We start from the raw sequence: 26,070 nt of genomic DNA, 5'->3' as shown, positions 1-26,070 counted from the left end.
TTTAATGTTACACAGAAGAATGCAACTTTGTCTAACAAATATCTGGTATTTGAAGTGCATGGCTTTCTCTTTATTCAACAATTTAGAATACATGTACTAAAAGTTCTTCTCAGAATATTCATATATAAATTAATTACAATCTAGATTTTCTCTAACCTTCATTTGAGAAATCAGATATTTAAGAGCTACTCTAATGGTTGTATTAACTATGTATTCTCCTAGATCCTAAAGCTCCATTAATGAATTAGAGTAGATGTGTAGAAGCCAAAGTCTACCTGAGCCATGTTGTCTCAACTGCTGCAAAAAAAGCTTTTACTTTACGTAAAGATATTTGGTACATGCATTATTTATTTGAACAGCATTTGTACCTTTGCTAAAACTAGAGTTGAAAGCATTAGCCTTTGAGTTGTCAAACGTTTCTTTTACATAAACATCACCTTCTTTGCCACGATTAACTTCTTAGGAAAAATTATATCTCAGTAAATGAATATCCTCGATTTCTGTTGTTAGTCAAAATATATATACATATAAATATAAACATATATACATATACATATAAATATATATATAAAACAATGTGTTTCTCTGTCGCCCTAGGTTCCTAAAGAATTATAAGGAAATTGAGTGCGCGATTGTGGTAATCTTTTCGTGTCAGGAACACTTTTACACTTTTACATCTTCGCCTTTTATGACCTCTATTCTGTTTTTGTTTTTGAAATCCACTTTATTGAGTAAAAATTTATACACAATAAAATAAACCCATTTTAAGTGTACACATTGATATTTTATGATAAGTATATAAACCATATAATCACAACCCAGATAGGTGACATTGATATTATCTCTGTAAATCCAAGAAAATTACCAAAGCAAGTCTTAATCACTTGAGGAGGTTTATTTGCCAAAGTTAAGGTCACACACCCAGGAGGCAGGTCTGTGCCTTTCTCCGAAGATGATCTTGAGGGCTTCAGTATTTAAAGGGGAAACAGTGGATACTGAGGGAACAGAAATATTTTTAAAATGTGTCAGTAGACCAAAAGACAAAATAGTTGCACCCTCTGGAGTCTTTGATCAGACTTTCACTGAATATACAATTTTCATGAGAGAGGAGAGTAGAGGAAATAGTCACTCATGCCTTCATCTGGCTCAGTGAATTGGTAATTTTATGTAAGATAACGTAGATAATATGGCAGAGGAAGCAGTCAGATACTCATTTGACTCAGGTGAGCAGAGGGATGACTTTGAGCTCTATCCTTTGTCCCACCCGTGTGAAGGTAAACTATCAATTTATATTGCCAGGGTCAAATTCACAGAAATGCTTTAGGATAAAGATGTTGGAGCCCACAAAGAATTTCCTTGTGGGAAAGTTGTGAGGGATATATGTAGCTTTTTACCTTTGTAGTCATATTATTTAGGAACAAAATGGGAGGCAGGTTTGCATGACCCAGCTTTCACCTTGACTTTACTCTTTGGCTTAGTGAGTTTGGGGTCCCAAGATTTATTTTCCTTTCATATGTCAAAAATTTTCTTTCTGAATCATTGCTTTGAATTATCCCACCTCAGGGGCTAACAATGAACTTTTTAAATTTACTTTTGCCCATTTTAAAATTTGATTTACATAAAAATAGACAGTATGTTTCTTTGTGTCTGGTTTCTTTTGCTTAGAATATTTTCTTCTTCAATTTCAACCACATTACTTTCACTTTTTAAAAGCTAAATGTCTGTAGTTATTCTTAAAAGTCTTCCCTTGTAGGTACAGTGTATTTTTTTTCCTTTGGCTGACATTTATTTATTTATTTATTTATTTATTTATTTATATTACTGGTTTTCAGAAATCTGATAAGATATGTCTTAGGGTGGTTTCCTTTATCTTTATGTTACTTGAGTTCATTAATCTTGATTGTATAGGTTTTTTTTAGAGCTAATTTTTTAAAGAAAACTTTTGTCTATTCCCTCTTTAGAAATTATTCTTTTGACTACACATCACTGGATTCCAATCTTCTGTATGTTCTTGTCCCACAGGTCACATTATGAAGGCTCTGTTAAACATTTCTTTGGGACTTTTTCTCTTCTGTGCTCCAGTTTGGCTGGTTTTTATTGCTTGACTGGAAGTTCATTGATCTTTTCTTGGCCTTTAATCTTCTGTTAATCCCATCTAGTAAAATTTGCATTTCAGATTCTCCTTTAGAAATTACATTTGGTCTCCCCATTTTATTTTTTAAAACAAATTCCATTTCACTTCTTATTATGTCCATTTCACTTCTCATTTTGTCTTTCTTTACATTCTTGGCAGTTTGCCTGTTCTTATCTGATAGTATCATCATTCTTATCATTTCTGGGAATGTTTTATTAGTAATTTTTCTCCTGATTATAAATTATATTTTCTGTTTCTTGGAATACCTAGAAAGTTTTATTCACTTCTGAACATTGTATATGTTAAATTGTTGAATGTCTACATTTTATTTTCTTCCTTCAAAGAATGTTAAATTTGATTTTGGTAAATTGCTTGTTTACCTTGATTATTTTAAAGCTTGTTTTTAAGCTTTATTAAGGTGGAGCTAAAAAATCCTTTCAGGCTAGGTATTACAACCAAGATGTTATGCTTCTGGAATTTCTACTGAATAACCTTGATAATCACTAAAATCACTGCAATCTGGCTGGTCAGAACTCACGCATCGTTGTCCCGTTTAAATTCTGGGATTTGATCAGATTAAGGATCCCTGGTAATTCTTTGTCTGTTCTAACGGAGTTTCACTCCATGCATATGCCGATTAATATCTAGCCACAGACTCAAAGAAACTGAAGTGCTATGTAGATTTCTGAAATGCTCTGTAGATTTCTGTATAGCTCTCTTTTCTGAAGTGCTCTGTAGATTTCTCTATAGCTCTCTTTTCTCTGCTAGTCTGCCTGACAAATCCTAGCAGCATCAGCCCCCCAACACACTAAGTTTTGTCTTCTTTTCTTAGCCAGGATGCATACTTTGTTTGGGCTCTCCTCCTTGCACCCTGATGAAAAAGTGCCCCAGAGCAGAAAGTCAGGGTGATTGTAGTTATTATTCTTTTAGGAATAACAAAATAAAAGCCACTATCGATATTTTAACTTTATAAAGTCTAAGATAATCAGAGGTTGTTTTTCAGGAATAATTTTATTATCCACACCTCAGCATTTATGGCCTTTATCATATCTTTGAATAAGGCAGATACAGTCTAAATGCATCAAGAATAAGAAGACTGAGAACGGTCAAAATCTGGAAGTAGGTACTTCTATCAAATTAAACATCACAGTCGTTTCTACAAGTACATAGTTTTAAGTGATATGGTTTAAAAAGTACCATAAATCGGCAGGTATATTCTTTTGTGATGTGTTTATTTATCACATTATTTCATTAATAACTACATCAGCCTGCCCCCTGCCCCATGCCTACACACACAGAGAGGGATAATCTATAGTTAATATCACCCCAATCTGGAAGAACTCTAGTTCATCACAGTTAAGAAGGAGGTAGGTTTGGTGACGTCTTCAATGGAATTCCCACAGGAAGTTTCATTTTCAGAGATATTTCACATAAATTTTAAGATACTCGTTAAAAACTCTTTGCTGACTCACTAATATTCTTGATAAAGATCCAGTTGTACAAATGGTAATGGGATGCCAATAGTGTTTGTTTAACTAGCTTCTTTTTGTCACTCAGAAATAAGTTTGAATCTGACTTTACCAAAAAGATCTTTTCAGAACTAGTCATTCTCTATAATATCTTTTAAATTAAATTTTAATTGAACAATAGAACTTATTATCCATTTTTTGTTTACTTATTTATGTATAATTGCTACTCCTCAGTCCCCTTTCCATACCAAATGAAATGTGAAATACTGGAAGGCAAATCTTGTTCTTTTATATATCCCTGGCACCCAGAACAGTCCCTGGCAAGAAGAGGGGGCTCAATAACTTTTTTAAAATTATTAAATAGATAAAAGATTCTCGTCAGGGTGATAATACAGGAGATGATTTACATCTCATAGGCTACGTAATGAGGACCAGAGTAATGGCAATAATCTTTCTTTTTGCTACTGTATAATAATCACTACTACCTTTCTATTATCTTTTCAGTAGTCATTGTATGATTACACATGAAAATTAATTATAACAATCAGTTATTGTTTGCTCTCATAAGTGATTATGACATTTCACTTTACAGTTTGGCCAGTGAGAATGATTGGGGTTCAGAAGACTCAGTTGTGGGTCTTAGAATAAGTCCATCTAAGAAATCAGAAAACAGTATTTTGAGTAATGTGGGTTCAGAAAAGAAATCTGAGTACCACCAAGCATGTGCTCTCCTACTGTTCTAACACAAAGAAATGGAGCACAAAGGGAGAAAATGGAGGGCATTAAGGAAGTGACTTTAATATGTGCTGAGAAGCAGGAAGTGAGGAAATATCAAGGAAGTCTCTTTTAACTCACTTGGCTCTATGCAGAATGTCAAGACTGGGATGAGACAAGGCAAGGTGTTGAAGGAAGACTAAGGAAAAAGGGAGAATCATATTTCTCAGAATCGAGCCAACTAAGTTTTTCCAGTTAAGTTTCAAGCCCACAGCAGCCTATTCCTCCAAAGTTGAGCTAGAATAATATGAGATGTTTTATGAACATGGACTTTACAATCAAATGATAACTTGTTCACTTGCTACCTGGATAATTTTGAACCATTACTTTCATTTTTCAAACTGTAATTTCCTCATTCCTAAAATGAAGTGACATCTGCTTCATTAGATTATTAGGAAAATTAAGGATAATCGGTAAGAACTCAGCCCAGATCCTTGTTCTTATGATTATTAACCCTCTCTCAGGCTATAGTCAGCCTCTGAAGCAGCCCTGAGCTAGACCATTTATTTGCATCATACTGGGCAGCAGTGAGGAGTTCAAGCTGCAGAGAACTGGGCATTCTCTGACATTCTTTGAACTAAGTGCTCATTTAAAAACCCTAGAATGATTTTGGCTAAGACCTTCATGCTTTGTATAGAGAAAGTCCGATTTAGAGTGTGAAGTCACACATTAGAGCTCTTTTGTTTTTCAATTATGGATCTGTGCCGTAGTTGCAGAAGTGATATAACTGAAGATCATATAGTAAATACTGCTCATTAAAATAATTTGATATAAAATTGTTTCTCCATAGGATCATTTGAACTTAAGATTTTTAGGCATTGGCAAATCTTGAAAAGAAATCTCTTACCAAGAGATATCATAGAGTGAATATTGAACTGTTTTGGTTTAGCACCAAGATTTTATTGTTCTTAAAGGTTGGATGTAAGTAATTATATTTTTCAAAATATTGTGTTACTTTATTTCTTTTTCATTGGCTACTATTAAAGTGGTTAAAAGGTAGCTTTACTTCATGAAAAAAGTATCCTTTAAGCTAAAAACAGATTTAACTGAATTATTATTTAAATATATTTTGTTAAACAATGGTATAACACTAAACGTTTTCTTGCAGGGAATTTTATGGAAATTGAATTTTATGGAAATTGAATTTTATATTGAAAACCAAGAATGTTTCCTGCATCACAATTTTTTATTTCAAGTTATAGGGAGGAATAATTGACTTTAAATAATCCCATACTTTAAAGGAGAAAAAGAACAACAATTAGTAAAGTCACCTGAATACTTGTTTAAAACGTCAAAATGATATTTCCAGAGAATATAACATCAAAAGTGAAGTTACCACTTTAAAAAAGCACAAAGCACAATTAAAAGAAATGATGCACAGATTAAAAATAATAATAAAAGAGTACTTTCCCTTTATGTTTTGATTATATCTCTTGGCATGAAATAAAGATATTTGGTATCAAAGCTTGGGGGAAAACTATATAGTATGCATGTTAAAGTTGACTTAGGCTGATTACCTAATGTCTAAGCTTTATGATCATTAAAAACACTACCTTACGTGTTCGAATTGCAGCTATAGAAGTTAGTAGCAAATGACAGATTTGGTTAGTGCAACAATTCGGAAGCAATCCATGGGAGTTTTTTGGAGAACATGTCAAAGATGACCTCATCAGGATACATTTGGGAAGCCTGAATTTCCTTGGCCTTGAAACCCTCCCCAGTGAACTATACATGGGAAAGGGAAGGCATAGTTTTAGCCACAAACGTTTTCTCAATAAGGACATCTTCAGTGTTTCTCCAAGTGGGTGTTTCAGCAGGTGTTGATGGAAACATGAATTTTCAGATACATTCAGCAGGGAGAAATGAGATATTTTGACTGAGATATACTATCCTGTCCTGCTTTGTAGCAAAAAGGCAGTGAAGTGTTTCTGCAGGGTCAACTAACAGAAAAGTCATCCGCTAGTAGCAGGGAAGGCATTCGTGCAGCAACATAAAAGTGGACAGAATGTGAATTAGTCTGAAGTCAATGATTACAAAAGAAAAAAAAAACAGCAGTCCACAAAACGGCAAGCCTACGGTCTTGTGTGCATGGTTCATGATACAGAAGGAGATATTACTAAAAATGATGGTTTCAGTACTAGTCAGAGAAAGTACAGAGTTATAAAGGTCTCATGCCAGAGGAGACCACTGCACCTTAATTTACTTTTCTTAAAGAGAACCTGATAATTTCTAAATGGATTTTGAAAATTTCAAGAATGTGCTTCGAAATCACCTTCAATATTTGCAAAAAAACCTCTAATATTGCAAGGGAGATCCTCTCTGGTACAGATATTGTTTGTCAATACATAGCCACTGGTATAGAGCAAGGATCAGTAAGGCAGCTACAGGAAACTTGAACTGTGTGGATGATAGTGCCTGCTTTGGTCACCACCGTAAAAACTCCATCACTGGCTGGTGTTTTCTCCCTTTTAATTTCCTTGGTTTCTCATTTACACCATGTTTTAGTTAGCTCTGGCTGACATAACAAATTATCATAGCCTGGGTGACTTAAACAACAAACATTTATTTCTTAAAGTTCGAGAGCCTGGGAAGTCCAAGATCAAGGTGCCAGCAGATTCAGAGTGTGGTGAGAGCTCTATTTCTGGTTTGAAGACAGCCAGCCGCCTTCTTGCTGTATCCTCACATGGGAGAAAGAGAGACAGATTGTCTCTTTCATGTCTTTTCTTATGAAGGCACTCATAAGGGCTCATTCATGAGGGCTCCCCTTTCATGGGCTAAATGTTTCCAAAAGGCCCCACCTCCAAATACCGTCACATTGGGACTTAATGTTTCAACAAATGAATTTGGGGTCTGAGGACAGAAAACATTCAACCCATAGCACACTGCAGACATTTATTGAACATCTAACATATGCCAAGAGCTACGCTGGGGATTTGAATTTGAAAGATACCTTTCCCTATAGGACATTACAAAGGAAATTGGTAGAAAACGAAGTCATATTATAGCTCTCAAGAAGACAATACATTGTTAATTACTGACATAAGATGTAGAGAAAAAAACTGTTTAAAAAAGGAATGTCGTCTTGTAGTGAAATTGTGGTTTTACAGTTGATCCTATTTATTGCTTGTACTTAAGGAGCTTATTTACTATTCTAGTCTTTAATTATAATATTAGGGAAGTAAGCAAGATAGAGTCAAGAATGTTTCCTTGTTTTCTAGATCCTTAACACAATTAGTAAGGTAGCCTGTTCTTTCATTTGAGGAAACTCAAATCTCTTATAAAGCCTGATCTTTTATAATGTGGCATGTAACGTAGCTTTTGATTTGGTTTTGGTAGCATAGATCTAATTCAGAAGAATATTACTGAAATATGAGGGGGATAAACTGTTCTCTTTTAAAAAGACACTGCCAAGGTGATTTGTGTAATTGAAATTCTATCTTTAGAAGTACAGTTGTGCCATAAAATTCAGGCTAGCAGCCAGACTGTCAAAATTCTTACTAGTTTCATGAAAAAGAAGGTTTGCCCAATTCTTCACTGGTTCTCACACAAATAAAGCTGTTTTGGGAGACAGAGAATAAGAAATAGAAGATCTTTTATTTCAAAGCCCCTGTAAAAGACAAACAGAGGAAGAATGGTCAAATACAATACATAAAGACCAATACGGTAAAACAATCTGCTGTTATTTTATAAATGTTGGAAGATTTTTATGAGATATTTTGGATTGCTTTATTTAGAAATCAATTTTTAAAATCTTTAAGAAATATAAACTAATTTATTATAATTGGATTTTTATTTGTGACTTTGACAGCTTTAATGACTCTATATTATGGGTATGATTTTATACACAAGATCTTTCTAAAAAGCATATTGAAGTTCTTTCCTTTGCCAAGTACAATTTGATTGTAAAGTGTCCAAGTCTTTTTATTTACTTTTTTTTTTTTTTTTTTTTTTTGGCCCATTCAATGCTTAATGCCATTTCTAGGAAAGAAAGAAAGCTTACAGATACAGAGTTTGCTGAATGGGCAATGAAAACAGTCTTTTTGAATTTTGACACATTTTTGCCTTAAAATATTTTAAGATAAAAACAAGGTGAGTTTAACTCTCAGTTATGTATTTTAATAATTATTTTTAGTGTGTTATAAAGTCAGGATTTTTTTCAGTTCTTTTAAAATAGAAGAATCAGAAGAACTAAAAACAGACCAATCTTAGTAGAATATTATATTTCATTTGGGAAAATTAATTTGCTACTAATTATGCTATAGGTTGAATCATTTCTCCAATAAAAAGATATGTTAAAGTCCTAAGCCTTTATAAAAAGGGTCATTACAGATGCAATTACTTGCATTAAGATGAGGACATACTGGAGCACGGTGGACCCTTAATCCAGTATGATTGATGTTTTATCAGAAGAGGGGAGACATTCATGTTAAGATGCAGATGACACACACAGGAAACAGGCAAGTACAGGGTAGAAGAGGGCAGTTCCTCAGCAAAAGCCCCAACCCCAAGCCTGGAAACCCACGGCCCTAAATAGGAATAGACATTCCTATTTAGGCGGATTGGTGCAGCAGAGAAGGAGAGAAGGGAAGGAATGTCTGAACGTCAAGAGAAGCGCAGCTGGGGATAGTCCAAGAGGAGATCAGCCACTGGATGGCCAAATTTCAGGGGAAGATCATCTTCCCATTCCATCCCTTTCCCAGCTCCCCATCCATCTCTCTGAGAGCCACCTTCACCACTCAATAAAACCTCTGCATTCACTGTCCTTCAAGTCCGTGTGTGACCTGATTCTTCCTGGATGCCGGACAAGAACCTGGGTACTAAGAAGGCACTGAGCTGGTTAACACAAGTCGTCTGCAGATGGCAGAAATAAAAGAGCACTATTGGGAGTTGCAGGCACCCACCCTTAGATGCCACCGTGGGGTTGGAGCCCAAAAAGTGCTTGCCCAGGCTCCTGCACCCGCCCGTCTGTGTGCTTCCCCTCCCATAAGGGGTTTGAGCATGCGCAGCGGCTGAGCAGATGAGCCACACCCGTGTCACATGTCCTGCGAGGGGGTCAGGGAACTTTCTTGTGGCACAAAGACACTCAGACAGAAGGAGACAGCTGTGAAGATGGGGGCAGAGATTGGAATTAGGCTGCCCCAAGCCGAAGAATGCCTGGGACTAGCAGAAGCTTGATGACAAAGGGCAGATCTTTCCCTACAGGCTCTGGAGGGAGCATGGCTCTGCTCGCACCTTAATTTTGGACTTCTAGCCTCCAGAACAATGAGAGAATACATTTCTGTTATTTTAAGCCACCCAGTTTGAGATAAATGACAGCAGCCTTAGGAAACTGATACAATGGCTATGGCAAACTTCCAAATTTTATTAATACAACTATTCAAGAAGCTATTTTTGGAGATCTGACATAACAGTCCAAGAACATACAGCCACCAGGTGTTGTTTCCTCTACCACCTTCAAGCAACTGTATGACTGGGATCCTTCTTTATCAAATAAGCAATTGTATGTCTATTCTTTGATTTTCTTTTGCGTTAGATGCAATCATACACATTTTTTCTTCCTTTACCTTTCTCTATACTTTTCTCCCTTTTCTGCTACTATCATTATTATCTCCATTGTCAAAAATGAGTTTCATTTTTGTCAATTTTACATTAGACTGATAATTCCAAAACCATATGGTCATCATGATATTAGATGAAATTGATGGCAGATATAAGGATGTTAATTTCTCATCCTTACCACCAGAGTATTTGTGTTTGAATCCATAAACATGGAAATTATGTAGGTATAATCATTGCACTTTTGAGATTTAAAGCTCATCTTAAATTACTTTCAAAGCAATAAGATTTCCATTTGGTAGGGGGGGAAAAATAAAAACCTTTATGCTGTTTTCTCAAATGTCTGCTACCAACAGTTCAACAATGTATTTAATGAGCTGTTCCATTATGCCCAGACTGGAAGCACGCATTAATCAACTCTGTGCTCCCTAACCTCCTTTGCTTGGTGAGGAGAATAAAGTTTCTTTGAGATAATTGCTGTGGCTTCAGGGGATAAAAACATCCCTGCCTATTGAGTAATGCATTAGCTAATATAAAGAACAAAGAGACCCCAAAATAAACGGTTTAAAGAAAACATCAGTTTTTTTTGTTTGCTTGTTTGTTTTCTGATGCTACATATAAATTCTACAATAAGCCAGATACTTTCACAGGAGACTCCCGCAGTCTATGCAATCCTTTAGGGCCCAGTTTCTTTGCATATTTTTACTTTTTCACCTCCTTGAGCATTGTCCTTATCTGAAGGTTCAAAGCTATGCTCCATAAAAGGGGCAGAAGGACATGGAATAACATATGTTCAATTTTCTAAGACTCAGGAGCAGAATTAGTACCCACCATTTCTGTTCACATTCCACTGGCAAGAATTTAGTTAAATGGTCAAACATAGCTTCAAGCGGCACTAAAAAATATAGTCTTTCTCCGGGTAGCTGTATTCTAGTTACAACTCTTATCACAGAGGAAGGTGACAAAGGACTTCAATGAACAGTAGCGGTCTCTTCCAAAAAGATGCTATTAATATAAACTGGAATATGTGTTTGCTTCCAGTTAACATAGGATGTTGAACCTACAAAGTCATTTAAACAATTCTCAGTTATTAATATTTGCATTAAAGATGTCATGCTATTCTTTGTAGACACATTTAAGCATTCTTTAACCACTTTCAAAACAAAATTATATATTCAATTTTAAGATTAAATTAATTTTTATTTGAATGGATGCTGAAAAACAGTATGACAGATACATTATGTATCATTTTATAAATTTGCTGAAAGGACCAAAACAAGAAATTCAAAGCCATGTCTGTGAATTTCCCAGAATGCCTCTTCTGAAATCAATAGAGAATGTTTAGGACTGCAAGAGAGAGAAGTTCTGTAATAATAGCTATCTTCTTGCCCCACACTGGCTAAGATGGAGAAAGGGTTTGGGAGAAAAGAGGCGGAAGAAAGAAAGAGAGAGAGAGAGGCAATCTCACGTTCAAAATAAATTTATTAAAAAGTGGAAAGGTACAAGAGCAACAGGGAATCTAGAAAAACAAATTTAAAGGCTGTATAAAAAAATTTAATTTTTGGTGTAATAATTTCTTTATTTCCTCTCTTCACTCAGTGAATCTCCTTTTCAGTCCTAAAAATTAGAACCACTTTGGGTCAGTACATACGTTCTTTTCATGGTCCTTCAGTGTCCATGATTTTTATTCTCTCTTAGCTTAATAAAGCAGTTATTAGTAAGCATTGTAGATTAGAGCACCTATTATTTTGATGTTATTTCATTAGAGGAACTACTTCCTAAAATGTGTTTCATGCTCTATGTACATTTTGAAAATAAAATGAAATAGGATCGATTCAAAATTTGTTGGCTGTTGCTTTATGTGTGTGTTTTCTTGAGAATTATATTTCTAACGGTTCGCCAAGATGTCACAAAAGGAGATCTGGAAATTGTTTTGCTCTAAAAGGATTAGAATTGCGTTTATGGTAGGTGCATTCCTCTGAGGCAAGGCAGAAAAAAATAAAAGCCATCATTTGGGCTTCCAAGTTCTCTCCTTGTATTTTCAGAGATCTCATATGAACTATTTCTCTGAGGCGTCATGGTATGTGAAACCATTTTCTGAGGTAAAATGAAAATACCCAAACTGTGGTCATAATAGGGCACTGAGGGACTTCAGGAAACTTAATCATCAAAGAGATTCAATTATGTTCTTTACACTGCATTTACTAAGACAAGGAAGAAGACTGTATTATTCCAGAAAATAAAGTTAACTGTACAATAGCAAACAAAAAAACAATGTTTCAGAATAACTCTTAACCTAAAAGTTAAGTTTGTCAGCACATCCTGTGGAAAAGTGTCTCCAGGCAGATCCCCTAAATCCTTCAGGTGTGATTTTAAATGGTTTGCACCTGAATTTCTTTGCCTGGGTGCTTCCTCTGGTCTCTTGAGCCCTTTCTGTTTACAGACTTAGCAGGCTGGAAGTGCCTAACTAGCCTCTGGGTGTAGCCCTCACTAGTAAGTATCCTGGCAGCCTCTCTCACATAATGGAACTTCCAAGCTGTGTTCTGTGCTTTTCTGAATCCCCTTGAGAGATTAAGCTGCTTTTGTCCACAGTGGTGACTTGCTTGATAGCACACCATATCACCAGCCCACTTAACTTCACTCCTCTGCTTTCCTACTGATATGTCCTGGGATCCCACACTACTTATATTTCAATCCTTAACTGGGTCCTGTAGGAATGGAAACTAAGACCAGCCCCAGCCATTGAAAATCACAATACAGCAATGTTTATTGTTCTGTTCCATAAAGAGCTCTATTTTCCTTAGCCCTGCATTGGCCTAGAATAATCATATACAATGATTAAACTATTGAGAGGAAAAGGTCCTTAAAAGGCATTGTATTAGTTCATTATCACACTGCTGATAAAGACATACCCAAGACTGAGCAATTTACAAAAGAAAGAGGTATAACTGGACTCACAGTTCCGCGTGGCTCGGGAGGCCTCACAATCATGGTGGAAGGCAAGGAGGAGCACGTCACATCTTACATGGATGGTGGCAGGCAAAGAGAGAGTGTGTGCAGGGAAACTCCCTTTTTTTAAACCATCAAATCTCATGAGATCCATTCACTATTACCAGAACAGCACAGGAAATACCTGCCTTCATGATTCAATCATCTCCCATCAGGTCCCTCCCACAACATGTAGGAATTATAGCAGCTACGGGATGAGATTTGGGTGGGGACACAGAGCCAAATCATATCAGGCATCTAACTCCCTTTACACATTTTATAGATGAGGAAACTGAGTCAGAGAGATAACTTGTCTTTCTTGAAGCCATGTGGCCCTGTTGTGAAGAACATGGGCTCAAGCAAGTTAGATTCCGTGGTTTGAATCCTGGCCCCAACAACTCATAAGCACTTATTAGCATATCTACTTAGCATTAGACAAGTGTGGAAGTAGGAAATGTAATTAAAGCATACAAAATAAGGAAGGAAATTTTTCTCGATCTCAAGTAAAATAAAACTGGATTAGCATAAGGCAGACAATCATAAAAAGAGAAGAGTTTTATATAGAGAGAGAAAAATACACAGATTGTTGATAATAGTGCACAAAAACAAACCTAAACACTAGAACATTAGATTCTGAGGAGCACAGTCTTGTGAATTAAAAGACCTGATTTGAATCCTAGCTTTGGCTCTTATTGGCTACTAATTTTTGTCAGTTTGCTTAACTTTCCTGTAACTCCAACTAGTCATCTGAAAAAGGTGAGTAACGATTATAGTACCTCACAGGATTTCTGTGAAGATTTAAAGAGATAATGCATATAAAGTAACTGGTACATATTAAATTCAATAAAAATTAACTTTCAATATTATTATTGGCACAGTGGTAGTGATAAATTCCGAGTCCAAAACTCTCCTACCCTACCATGCTCTCCATCCCAAGACAGTAGTGGCACCACACACGAGTGGTGATAACTAACATTTAAATCCATATCTAAGCTGTAATTACCACAATAAATTAAAAACTTCCCTCTTTTCATTAGTATGCTAAAAATAATTTCTCTTTAATCATTTTTTTGTCATTTAACATGTGGTACAATACAATTTATTTATAGCATTTTTTTTCCTTTTTGACACAGTGTAGAACTGTTTTATGTGGTGTTTCTTCTGCTTAATAAACTGAGCACCTTAATCTTAAGTTTATGTTCAATTAAGAGAATCAAAGCTGAAAAACCTGATGTGCAATTGCAATGCATAATTTACAATTTAAATTCACCATGTTCAGAATGTGATCATGATAAAACTTTTCTTCCTTAATAAAAAATGTCAATAAGCATTGTTGGTCAAAGGGTACAAAGTTTCAGATAGACAGCAGGAATACATTTTGAGATCTATTGCACAGTAGGGTGACTGGAGTCAATCATAATGTATTATATATTTCAAAATAACTAAGTACATTTTGATTGTCTCACCATAAAAATGATAAGCAAATGAGGTGATGGATATGTTAATTTGCTCAATTTAATTATTTCAAATTATATGCATAAATCAACACATCACATGGTACCCCATAAATATATATAATTATGATTTATCAATTTAAAAGAATATTAATAAAAACAATAATAAATTAGAAATAAATGTGAACTGGTGGGAGATTAATATACACTGTTACACCCATATGGGATGATGCCATGTGGCCATTAAATCACTCAGGGGAATAATATTTGATATGAAAAGTGTTCTGGATAAATTTCTAAGTAGAAAAATGTGCTACAAAATATTTTGAACAGGGCGACCATCGTCTTGAAAAATGTCTGACCTGGAGAAAGACTAGAAGAAAATATCAACAGTGGTTATTCTTACCTGGCAGGGTTTTGGGTAATTTCCCTCTGTTCTTTTCTGTGTTTCCAAATTTTCTGAATTGCTAGCATATTCATTTTAGTAACTATTTAAATATATACTTTAATTTTAAAAATGTCAATAAGTAGGTAAGCAGTAATGAACAAAAATAAATTGTAGAGCTATATCTATTCTTTACTCCTGGACTTGAATAATATTCTTGGTTCCTTACATTCATATTTGTTTTTAAAGTATCAGTTTTTTAACTTTCACTAAATGTTGTGAACATACTTCTCAAGCAAAATTTTGTAATTGAGACAAGGGAAGTTTAGAATGTTTCCTCTAATTGATCTTCCATACTCTTTTAATTAGAACAGGCTCAAGAGGGACATAAAAATAAAATTATTGATTCATCCGAAATTAAAAATTCCTTATTGTGTTCTCGTCAAGAAATGTAACATAACTCTTGTTAACAATGATTTTCTAATTTTAATTACATTAAATTCTGCCTTCCTAAATTCCTGCTGTCATTCTAATTAAAGGGACATTTATCATTTTCTATGCAGTGGTCCTATTTTGGTACACTTGAACCATCTCCACATAATTTTTCAAAAGTTTTTTGCACTTTCAAGTTGGTGATGTTATTCTCTGCTAACAGATTAATAAAATACTTAAAATGCCTTGCAGATGCTGTAGAAGACATATGTACTTTCTATGACACGTAATCCAATGGAGAAAACTTTTAGATGTACATTGTTACTGAAAAAAAAAAAAAACAACACACACAACACAGGTTAGTGCAACTAAGTGTTAATGTTTTAAAAATTCCCTGTGAACAGGTACTAAATTTCAAACATGTTCTCAGAAGGTGCAACATCACATGGGGATAAACACTATCAGGAACTTTTTCAGTAGTTTTTGCCCCTTCTTTGTGGCTAGGATATCACAAATTTTGTTCAATTTCTTATGAGTGCCCACTTTTTAAACTTGAGGATGTCATTGTGAGGATAACAGACTGGATATCCCACAGGACTGTGATTGCAAGTCTTCATTCAATTAATATATTTTAAGCAATTGGCATTAGCAAAATGTAAAATGTAAAAACAGGACATGTAATAAACGAATACAAACTAAGAAAAAAAAGGTCCCTGCTGTCAAGCAAAATCAAACTGGGTTAATATAAGATGAACAATCAGAAACAGACGTGTTTTATAGAGAGCAAGAAAATATAGAGAGAAACAACAGTTCACAAACACAAACCTAAACACGAGAACAGACATTCATTCATTGATACCTTCACAGCTTTACTTAAAAAAATACTTTTTGGGCACCTGACCTAGTCAAACCATAGGGTGGGTATTGGGAATACTAAGACTAATAAGCTTTGATTAGCAGAATAAGGATATAATATGTATGGAATTAACTTAGCATGATGAAGCATATGGTAAGTGTAAGCCAGAGACCAGAAATAAAATTAATTGATTTAGGGAATCTATAAGAGAGTTTTCTTCAACCTACGAAGTCCAGGGAAATTTTGTGAAAATAATTGTGATTTGAAAAATAATTAGCTAATGTCTAAATATAATTGTTTTCAGTCAAGAAACATGTATTTGCTACCTAATATAAATAACCTAAGTTATGGCATTACAATTAAACACACACACACACACACTCACACACACACATCCTGGCTAACATGGTGAAACCCCGTCTCTACTAAAAATATACAAAAATTAGCCGGGCATGGTGTCGGGCGCCTGTAGTCCCAACTACTCGGGAGGCTGAGGCAGGAGAATGGCGTGAACCCGGGAGGCGGAGCTTGCAGTGAGCTGAGATCGCGCCACTGCACTCCAGCCTGGGCGACAGAGCGAGACTCCGTCTCAAAAAGAAAAACAAACAAACAAACAAGAAGCAACAAAATCATGTCCCTGAAACGCTCAGTATCAAATAATAGAGGAGACTAATATATAATTAACAAGAATATGACATGCTTAATAATAAAATTGAGATATAAGTGTGGCATTATGCAATGAAACTACCCAAGGCCAAGACTGGCTTCCGAGCTTCATGTCTAAGAGGATGAAAGCTGCAAAGTTTTCACATTTCAGAAGATGGTGGTTAGAGAAGAAAAGTTTCTCTTTGATTTATTTTTAAGAAAAGGAAAGGAAATAAATATTGTTATAGAGAGCTGAAACTTGGGGCAAGAGATAGATGCAAGGGTGATTTTAAAGACATATTAATATATAACATGCAATGTAACTTATTTCCTCTGTCTTTCCAAGGAGACTTCCAGAAAAATCTACAATGTTTTTCAAAATTATTGTCCGATTTGAATTTTTTTCCAGATGCCATGACATGTGTGTGGTGAGATAGGCTTCAGGTATGTGCTGGGTGAAAGTCATAGCCCTCAAGTGTCCAGAAACATTCAGGTGACAGTGTCCCAAATACATTTCAAGTCCAAAATCAAATGTTATCAGTTCCCTAATGTTGACTGTCCTTCTGTGTTCCAGCCTAGGACACTGACGCAGACAGATGACCTAAGCCCGGAGCCTGCCCATGATCTTCGACATCTCCTTTCTCCTCACCAGATCCAAACCAGTAAAGCTGCTTCCAGACAGCTTAACACCATGTGTCTCTTCTGACTCTATTCACTGCTATTCGTACATGTGATCATATCCCCATCAATTTATTCTAGAATTACTGCCTTAGTCTCTTATCTCTATAACCCCAACCCCATCTTCCTCTCCAATCTGTTTTCCATACTGCAACAATAGTGAATTTATCAAAACATAAATTTGATCACACCAGATTTTGAAGAGCTGATGGGGGTAATAACCAAACCAGCAAGGTAGAAGAGCCTGGAGACTATGGATAGAAAGTTACAAACAGAAGGATCTTAAACAACATTGATCTCAGCTCTTTCATTTAACAGAGGAAAAGTTTGGGGCACAACAGTTCAACAAAAAAGATTTCTCTGGAGGGATACAAAGGCATAGAACAAAGACATCTCATTATATCCTTGTTTTTTTTTTTTTTTTTTTTTTTGTTTTTTTTTTTTGAGACAGAGTATCGCTCTGTCATCCAGGCTGAAGTGCAGCGGCGTGATCTTGGCTCACTGCAATCTCTGCCTCCAGGACTCAAGCGATTCTCCTGCCTCAGCCTCCCCAGTAGCTGGGATTACAGGTGTGCACCACCACACCTGGCTAATTTTTGTATTTTTTTTAGTAAAGATGGAGTCTCACCATGTTGGCCAGGCTGGTTTCGAACCCTAGGCCTCAGGTGATCTGCCCACCTTGACCTCCCGAAGTCCTGGGATTACAGGTGTGAGCCACCTCACCTGGCTGGGTTTCTTTCCATTAATTCATATCCACTGGTCTCTGGAACTGTGCTGTCACTCTTCTCTTCCAACCTATGAAAAAAAATTCCCTTATTTTATTATTGTTTTCAAATTAGCAGAGGAGATATTAAATTGGCTTGGGAAAAATAACACAGATAAACATGATTTAAATATTAGGCTCCCCAAATGAGCTCGCAGCATCCAGAGAGAAGAACCATCTTGTACATTCTGAAAATAGAACAGTAGAAATAATTTACTAAGTTTCTGATCACATGTGGACATGAACTAGCTGATAGCTTTAACCATCATATACACAAGAGACAGTGATAGAGAACAGTTTATATTAATTCTATACAAACCAAACCACTTTTATCTTCCTAAAGAATGGGTTAATAGACACTAAAGTAGCATCTTGATCTGCTATCTTTTGGGCTTATCTGCAGAAAAGTTATAGGCACTAAGAAGCCAAACTCCATGACACAGATTTCACTGGTACTGCACCACTTATGTCACCTGCATCTTTTTTAGGGACGTTGGCCGCAAAGTACCTGCTCAGTGGAGGACCAGAGCATGAAATAGGCTTTTAGTCACTTTATGGTTAAAAAGAAAAGAGAGAGAAAAAAAGTATCACATTTCATGATGTCAGATGGAGAAGAAACACTGTAGGAAGATCCTCCCAGACAGAAAGAAATTCAGAAAAAGAGTCAAGGTGCAAAGAAGAATGTGATTTCCCAAAAGGCAAAAGGAGCTTTGTAAACTTTGTTTTGAAAAATCTCTCAGAGGACTTTGAGTCAATGTCTTATTTTATCCAAATTGGCTTTCACTTCTGTCACTATTATTAGAGCTGTTGAGTTTTGCCTGGAAGTGTTGTAGATCCTGTGGTTCCCACGTTTTCTCAAAAACAGAATCACCTGAAAATATTTCTGTGGTTGAGAAGTGCAGTGAATTTAGCTGGCTGTTTGAACACTTCTCTAATGTCATCGGCTTTTTGTTCTACCTTCCTGCTGGTTCTCATCACTCTTCTAATTCCAAATGTGGTTAAGAGAAAGAAAGGCAAAATAAAAGTCTATTTTCAAGCCAAATAACACCACCCATGACTAACTATATACTGTATTTGTGACTTTGGACATTTTTATCATTGCCAACTCCTTTGCCCACAAATTGCTACTACTAAATAAGAAACATCTCTTTTATATTCATATAGCCTAAATTAAACACATTGTTATCTATAATATGTACGTCTTACTGAATATTTGGAGATTCTCTCTTTTTTATTCTCTTCTTTTCTCTCTTTTCTTTTGTTGGAGGAAAATGGATGATAATAGTAAGTAAATAACAGCAATTTTCTTTTGGAGATTTTCATGCTACATCTCCCTAAAGCCATACGTGTAGACTGAGTATGGCTTGAAAATCAAATATGAATGAGGCAGGAATACCTAAAATTATAAGGTAGGACAAGGTTTCAGGAGTGTGACAGCGTGACAGAGGGAAATGGAAAACCAAGATTGTACTACCATGAACAAACAAAAAGGCTAAATTACTTGATATTTTTAGTCCTACTTTATCTATAAATAATGTACGTATGTGATTTAAATAAGCTATTAATGATCTTAAGTTTTTGGTTCATTTAAAAAAACACATACATCATCTTAATTCCCCAGAAGGGACAGTCATCATATCTTGTTCAGAATGGAACGAACATTTGGTAAATGCACAGATTGATAAATAAAACTCTAAGTTGGGAACCAGCATAGCACAGTTGGTGAAGAGAGCAGAGTAAATCTGCTTTGTGACTTACAACAAAAATATTGAAGTCTCTTAGTCACTCAGTTTCCTCTCATGTCAACTAGCAAAAGTGTAATCTATTTCAAAAATTGTCTTGGCTGCTGGTTAAGGCTTGTGATGATATAACACAGATCTTATCTCTCAGATTTTATATCATTTGTGGTAGGGGGCTGAGCAAAAGGGTAAAGTCACATGTATCTGGATCTATATCTTGTTTCAATTATTTTATTCTTAATATTAGCATAACTATATAAGGCTATAAAGAGGAGCTGCTCTGATTCTGTAGCCACAGGCAGAAATGTAAGTGACATTATCAAGGTGACTTTCAGAGACCAAAGTTGGGGCCAGAGTACGTACTCAGATACTCCTTTGCCTACAGCTGGGTAGATTTCCATCTTTACTGCTGTCTTGGGTATGACAGCATGTCATGGAGGATTTTCTGTGGCATTGCTGGAGACTGTAAGCCACATTTTAACATTCTTTACTCTTCTATGGTGTGCACCAGATAGGAGCATATGGTTCCAAATGTCTGTGGCAGTCGGGTAGAGGACACAATAAAAAAAAGTTTTTTTATGTTGAGAATATAAAAAAGAGAGACAAATAATGCAATGAATTGGCCACTGGAAAGAAGGCAGCTTCAATGTTTTAAATTGCCTATTATGGTTGTTACAGAAGAAAAACAGAGAGAGTTAAAACATTGATAATGTCTACTGCTGTGAGGGGAAAAACTGTTCTCATTGATTATTGTAGAACTATTCAATGAGAAAAAAATCAATATTACTCTAAGATTGTCAAGTCATTTTACAGAATACAGGTACTTTGTAATAATATTTTACAAAAGATTGTCTTTTTTAGGATTTAAAAAGATAGAGAGTCAGTTGATAAACTAGTCTGGTTTCCTGTGTGAATTTTCAGCTCAATAATTTTACTGTGGTGGAAGGAAATTTGTTTACCTTGCCCTGGGATAAATATCCACCTAACCGGGCTCTTACTTGTTTTCTTCTCATTATGTAGCAAGCTTTTGGAGACCAGTTCATTTGCCCCAAATGTCTGAGCTGCACAGAAGTAATGCATTTCCATTTTTAAACACTTGGGATTTAGTGGGTTTTTTTGTTTTTATTTTTTAATGACTGAGGTCACGTACTCACCTATTCACAGGCAATTAGTCCACAGATTTGGAGATACTTTTAAAATTTACTGGCCATGGGCAAACTCAGGCCACTTTAATCAAGTGATATCTTATAATATGCATTACTTCTTAAAGAAGGAGATACATTTAATTCGTAAAGTAGGAAACAGTTTGCCTTAAAGAAAGAGATTATCAAATGCAATTCTTGTGACCTACGTTGCTGTGACCAGGACATTAAGAATAAGATTAATTACCCAGTCTTCAAAAATTGTAATTATCTAACAATTATGAGCTAGCTAAAAAAAGAACAGTGTAGGTGAAAAGTATAAAAAGGTTGAGAAATATCTAGGGTCTCCTCAGAAGCAGACACGCAGACGAGGATTTGAGTGTTGTTAGTTAATTTGAGAGACAATTCCAGGAAAGAATAGTAGAGGAGTAAGGATATGGGAAAAGGAAGGAGAGGAAGCCAATAAAGATGCACCGACAAGCAAGTGATCACTCAGGCAACTGGAACTGAATCCCTTTGGGAAACCGGAAAAAGTATAGAACATACCTTGGAGTTTTCCCAATGGGTATTACTTCCAGTGACATTGTCTCTCTAGCACTAAACGCAAACTGCCAAAGTCAAAAAAAAAGGAAGGAAGGATGGGAGGAAGGATGGGAAGAGGGAAGGAGGGAAGGAAGGAAGGAAGGAAAGAAGGAGGAAGGGAGAGAGGGAAGGAGGGAGGGAGGGAAGGAGGGAAGGAGGGAGAGAGGTAAGGAGGGAGGGAGGTAAGGAGGGAGGGAAGTAAGGAGGGAGGGAGGGAAGGAGGGAGAGAGGGAGGCAGGGAAGAAAGAAAGAAAAGAGTCCTTAGGCAGAAAGTCCCAGCTGTATTCAGGAGGCCATGTTCACATATAGTGGAAACTGCTGAGAACATATGGATGGGGCATTGAGAGCATCTGCTAAAGCAATGTATTTATTTTAAAATTTAATTAATTTATTTATTTTTAAAGAGATAGGATCTCATTCTGTCACCCTCATAGCTCACTGCAACCTCAGACTCCTGGACTCAAACAATCCTCCTGCCTCAGCCTCCTGAGTGGCTGGGACTAAAGGCATGCACCACTACTCATGGCTAAGTTTTTAAAAACATTTTTTTTAGAGATGGAGTCTCTGCCTAGGCTTGTCTCAAATGCCTGACCTCTAATGATTCTTTCACCTCAGTCTCCCAGGTAGCTCGGACTACAGGCAGGCACCACCACGCGTGGCTAATTAAAAAAAAAAAATTGTTTTTAGAGAAGTCTCACTATGATGCCAGGCTGGTCTCAATCTCCCAACCGCTAGTGATCCTCCCACTTCAGCCTCCCAGGTAGTTGGGACTATAGGTGTAAGCCATCATGCTTGTCTTGCTATAACAATTTATATTAAAAGTTATAAAATAAGTGCTTCTGGGTAAGGGTGGAGGATCGAACACTTTTCCCCCAGAAATCTCACAAAAAAGACAAAGTACAAGGAATGGGAAGATAATCAGAGAAGTGGAAACTTTCTTGGCCAACTGAAGAATTCTATATCTTAAAGTAGTACTGCCGAAAGGCAAGAATCAAGCTAATTTTCAGAGTAGAAAACTCATTGCTCAGAACTAGAAGCCTGGATCACATCAGGACCTGCAGCAAACAGAGAACTAGTATGAAAGGGCTTGCTGGAAAGCTCTTTAGGACACAATTGACTTCACGCTACTGGATAACATCCTCTCCCTATAACTCTCACATGAAAGTGGGGCCATAGTCTCATAGAGTTGATGTTTGCCAGCTCTTTCTTTCACTCGACTCCCAGAGGGCACCAGAAGAATCATCTCTTGGGAATATAATCAGCCCAAGAAAAAACTCTTAAACATACTCTCAAACACATATATACTGACATCGGAGTTTTCCTGATGTCACTCCAGGTCCCTCTTTAGAAAATCTTAGAACCCCCTAAGTCCTGCTTATTGCATTCAGATCTTACAATCCACATTCCAGTTCCCTTTCCTTAAACATGAGCACACAACAAAGGGTTAAAGGACATTTAAGGAAGTTTTTCACCTTGAAAGTTGGAGACTAAAATACATGGGAAAAAAAAGGAACTTAAAAGCAAGAGACTATTTGGAGGAAAAGTCTCCCAATAATATCCTTAGAGAGTTAAAAAATAATGTTGCACCTATAAAACAAAAATAACACATTAAAAAAGTCAGATGAAAAATAACTCAAAAACACAAGAGCATAAATGAAAAAAATCATAAAAGAATTGAACAATAAAGTTGAGAAAATATTCCAGAAAGTTATACAAGTTGACAAAGAGAGGAATTAACACAATACATACAACACCGGAATAAATTGAATTTTAGAGAGAGCTATTTTAAGCACCTTTACTCAGGACGTTACTCAAGCATGTTCTGAGAGAAGGAGAGAGATAGAGATAGAAATAAAGACAGAGAGACATGGAGGCAAAAAGAAGGACGAGAAGGAGTAGAAGAGGGAGAAGAAGGAGAAAAAGAAGGAGACAAGAACAAGAGGGGGGAGATGGGGATAGGACAGCAAAGTAAACTATAAACCCTGAACAGTGATTGAAGCTAAAATTGTTGTATTTTAAAAAGAGGAGAGACTGGGCGTGGTAGTTCATGCCTATAGTCCGAGCACTTTGGGAGGCTGAAGTGGGAGGATCATTTGATCCCAGGCATTCAAGACCAGCCTGGGCAACATGGTGAAACCCCATCTCCATAAGAATATAAAAATTAGCCAGGCATAGCGTTATGTACCTGTAGTCCCAGCTACTCAGGGGGCCGAGGAGGGAGGATCACTTCAGCCCCGGAGGTCCAGGCTGCAGTGAACAATGATTGTGCCACTACACTCTAGCCTGGGTGACAGAGTGAGACCCTATCTCAAAAAAAAAAAAAAAAAAAAAAAAAGAGGAGAAAGAGAAAATCAATTTAATCAGATGAAGGTGTTAAAGAGTAAAATCATGTCAATATTATCTATTGACATAATGGAAGTCAGTAGATAATACCTCAAATTGATGAAGTCAACAAACACTATTTATGTATACGACGGAGAAACAGAAATATAAGATGCATAAATAGTGGACAAAATAGCTGAAACAGTTGGAGAGCAGGAGCTGGAGGAAGAGGGAGAAGTGGTACTGCTTCAGTGTGTTTTTATTTAGTACTATTTAACTTTTAAAATGATATGCATGTATTGCTTTGATAAATAAAATATAATAATTTAAAAAACAGATGACATTTGCTGTATGAGATTACGAGGAGAGAAATTAAACCAGATGTAATAATTAGAAATTTGGCTAATTTGTACGATTTAAATATGAAGGGGTTTAATGTGTTTTGTTGTCAGGAGACTTAAATTGAAATTCCATAAGGAAGAGTGGGCTGAATAAAAATTAGAACGTCGTAACGGTTGTGAGCTTCAATTTTAGCTTTTTTAAGGCAATTTCTAGCTCTCTAACTTTAAGTTTTCTGTGCACTTATTTAATCATTCCCTGAAATAATTTGAGCTTATAAGATTGCTGAAAATAATGATTAATGAAACACTATGTAAAAGCAAACTTTCATCAAACATTGACTACATTAGTGAAACACAGGAGACATACCATGTTATACCTCCCTGCCTGAACTGAGATTTCTTTGTTATATCTTACGGAATTCTTGACATTCTAAGCATTCAGATCTAATCAGTCTGTGAATACGAATTGAGCTCCTACTATGTGTCAGAAGTCAGGAGTGGCTCTGGACGTGCACAGAGCCACAGCATCGTATGCACGCACAAGCCCAGCTCTCCTGGTTCTTGAAATCTAAAGGAGAGAGAGTAACATTAAACAAACGAATAAATAGTTAACATTAAAGATAAGTGGTGAGGAGGAAAAGTACAGCATGCCAAGAAGGAATAAACTGGGTTGACTTATTTTTCACTGTGGACCCAAGGAAAGCCTCTCTGAGAAATGCGATACTCAGGAATAAATAATCCTTAACCAGGTAACCTGTGAGACAAAGGATGCTTAAGGACTGAGAGCGGTTTAGGGAAATGTGCTGTCATGAGGAGTTGGGCATGACTGGGGAACAGAAGAGGACCAGTGGCCCTGAAGCCAAATGAGAAGGAAGAATTCTGGAGAAGTAGAGTGGGGAGGAACACCAGAAGCAAAAGCAAGGAGAAGCTGGTATTGTGGCCCAGGCTGGTGGGGAACTCCTCCTTGTGAAGCATGTAACTGGGTGGATGAATGATGGCAAATGAGTACAGGTGGAAAAGATGCATCTGGCTCCAAGGTTTTACATCAGTTTTAGAAGAAATTCTAAAATCCTCAGGGAGGCCTGTAAGGATCCCTAGGGACCTGGAATCTGCCCACGTTTCCCATCTCATCTGGTGCTACAGTCTGTCCAGCTCACAGCAGCCAAATACGCTTTAAGACCTTTTCTATCACTGGGAACTGCTTTCCGTAATAGAGCCTTCTCTCTGCCTGGAATGTTCTTCTCGTCCCCCTTGCAGTCACTCCCAAGTTCCCTTTAAGGCAATGTGTACAGGTTCCTTCCTCTGAGCAGTCTTTCCTGAGCTCCTAATAGAAGCCAAGTTCCACTTTCAAAATCTCTTCTCACATCTATTAGCTTTTCTTCATGGAAACTACATTCTGTCCCTGTGCCTCAGTGTCCTTTTTTTGTAAAAGGGAAGAACTAATATGAGTAACCATCTCAAAGGTCATGGGGACTTGGGACTGCAGGGCACTAAAAGTAGTGCCTGGTATATAGTAAGGGCTCTGTAAACATTAGCTATTATTTGAAGGAAGCTGGGCCCAAAAGAATATGTTTTATATTCACGCTAAGTCTCAAAACAGGCTTTTTATTTTTGAGACAGAGCCTTGCTCTGTCACCCAGGCCGGAGTGCAGTGGCACGATCTTGGCTCACTGCAACCTCCACCTCCTGGGTTCAAGCAATTCTCCTGCCTCAGCTTCCAGAGTAACTGGGATTACCAGGCACGTGCCACCACGCCCAGGTAATTTTTGTATTTTTAGTAGAGACAGGGTTTCACCATGTTGGCCAGGCT

General features: G+C 36.5%; 1 long non-coding RNA gene across 1 annotated transcript in view; it reads left to right on the top strand.

Moving 5' to 3' along the window:
- The window catches only part of LOC129529288 (uncharacterized), a 52,784-nt gene extending 33,540 nt beyond the window's left edge, over positions 1–19,244 (top strand). Inside the window, exons 2-3 of the long non-coding RNA XR_008674756.2 lie at positions 15,445–15,550; positions 17,268–19,244. This is a non-coding gene — a long non-coding RNA (uncharacterized lncRNA). The remainder of the gene's footprint in view (positions 1–15,444; positions 15,551–17,267) is intronic.
- Positions 19,245–26,070: the final 6,826 nt, after the last annotated feature.

Source organism: Gorilla gorilla, chromosome 22, assembly GCF_029281585.2.
Source record: "Gorilla gorilla gorilla isolate KB3781 chromosome 22, NHGRI_mGorGor1-v2.1_pri, whole genome shotgun sequence".
NCBI classification, from domain to species: Eukaryota; Metazoa; Chordata; class Mammalia; order Primates; family Hominidae; genus Gorilla; species Gorilla gorilla.
The sequence above is the reverse complement of the archived record's forward strand: the minus strand, read 5'-3'. Positions and strand labels throughout refer to the sequence as shown.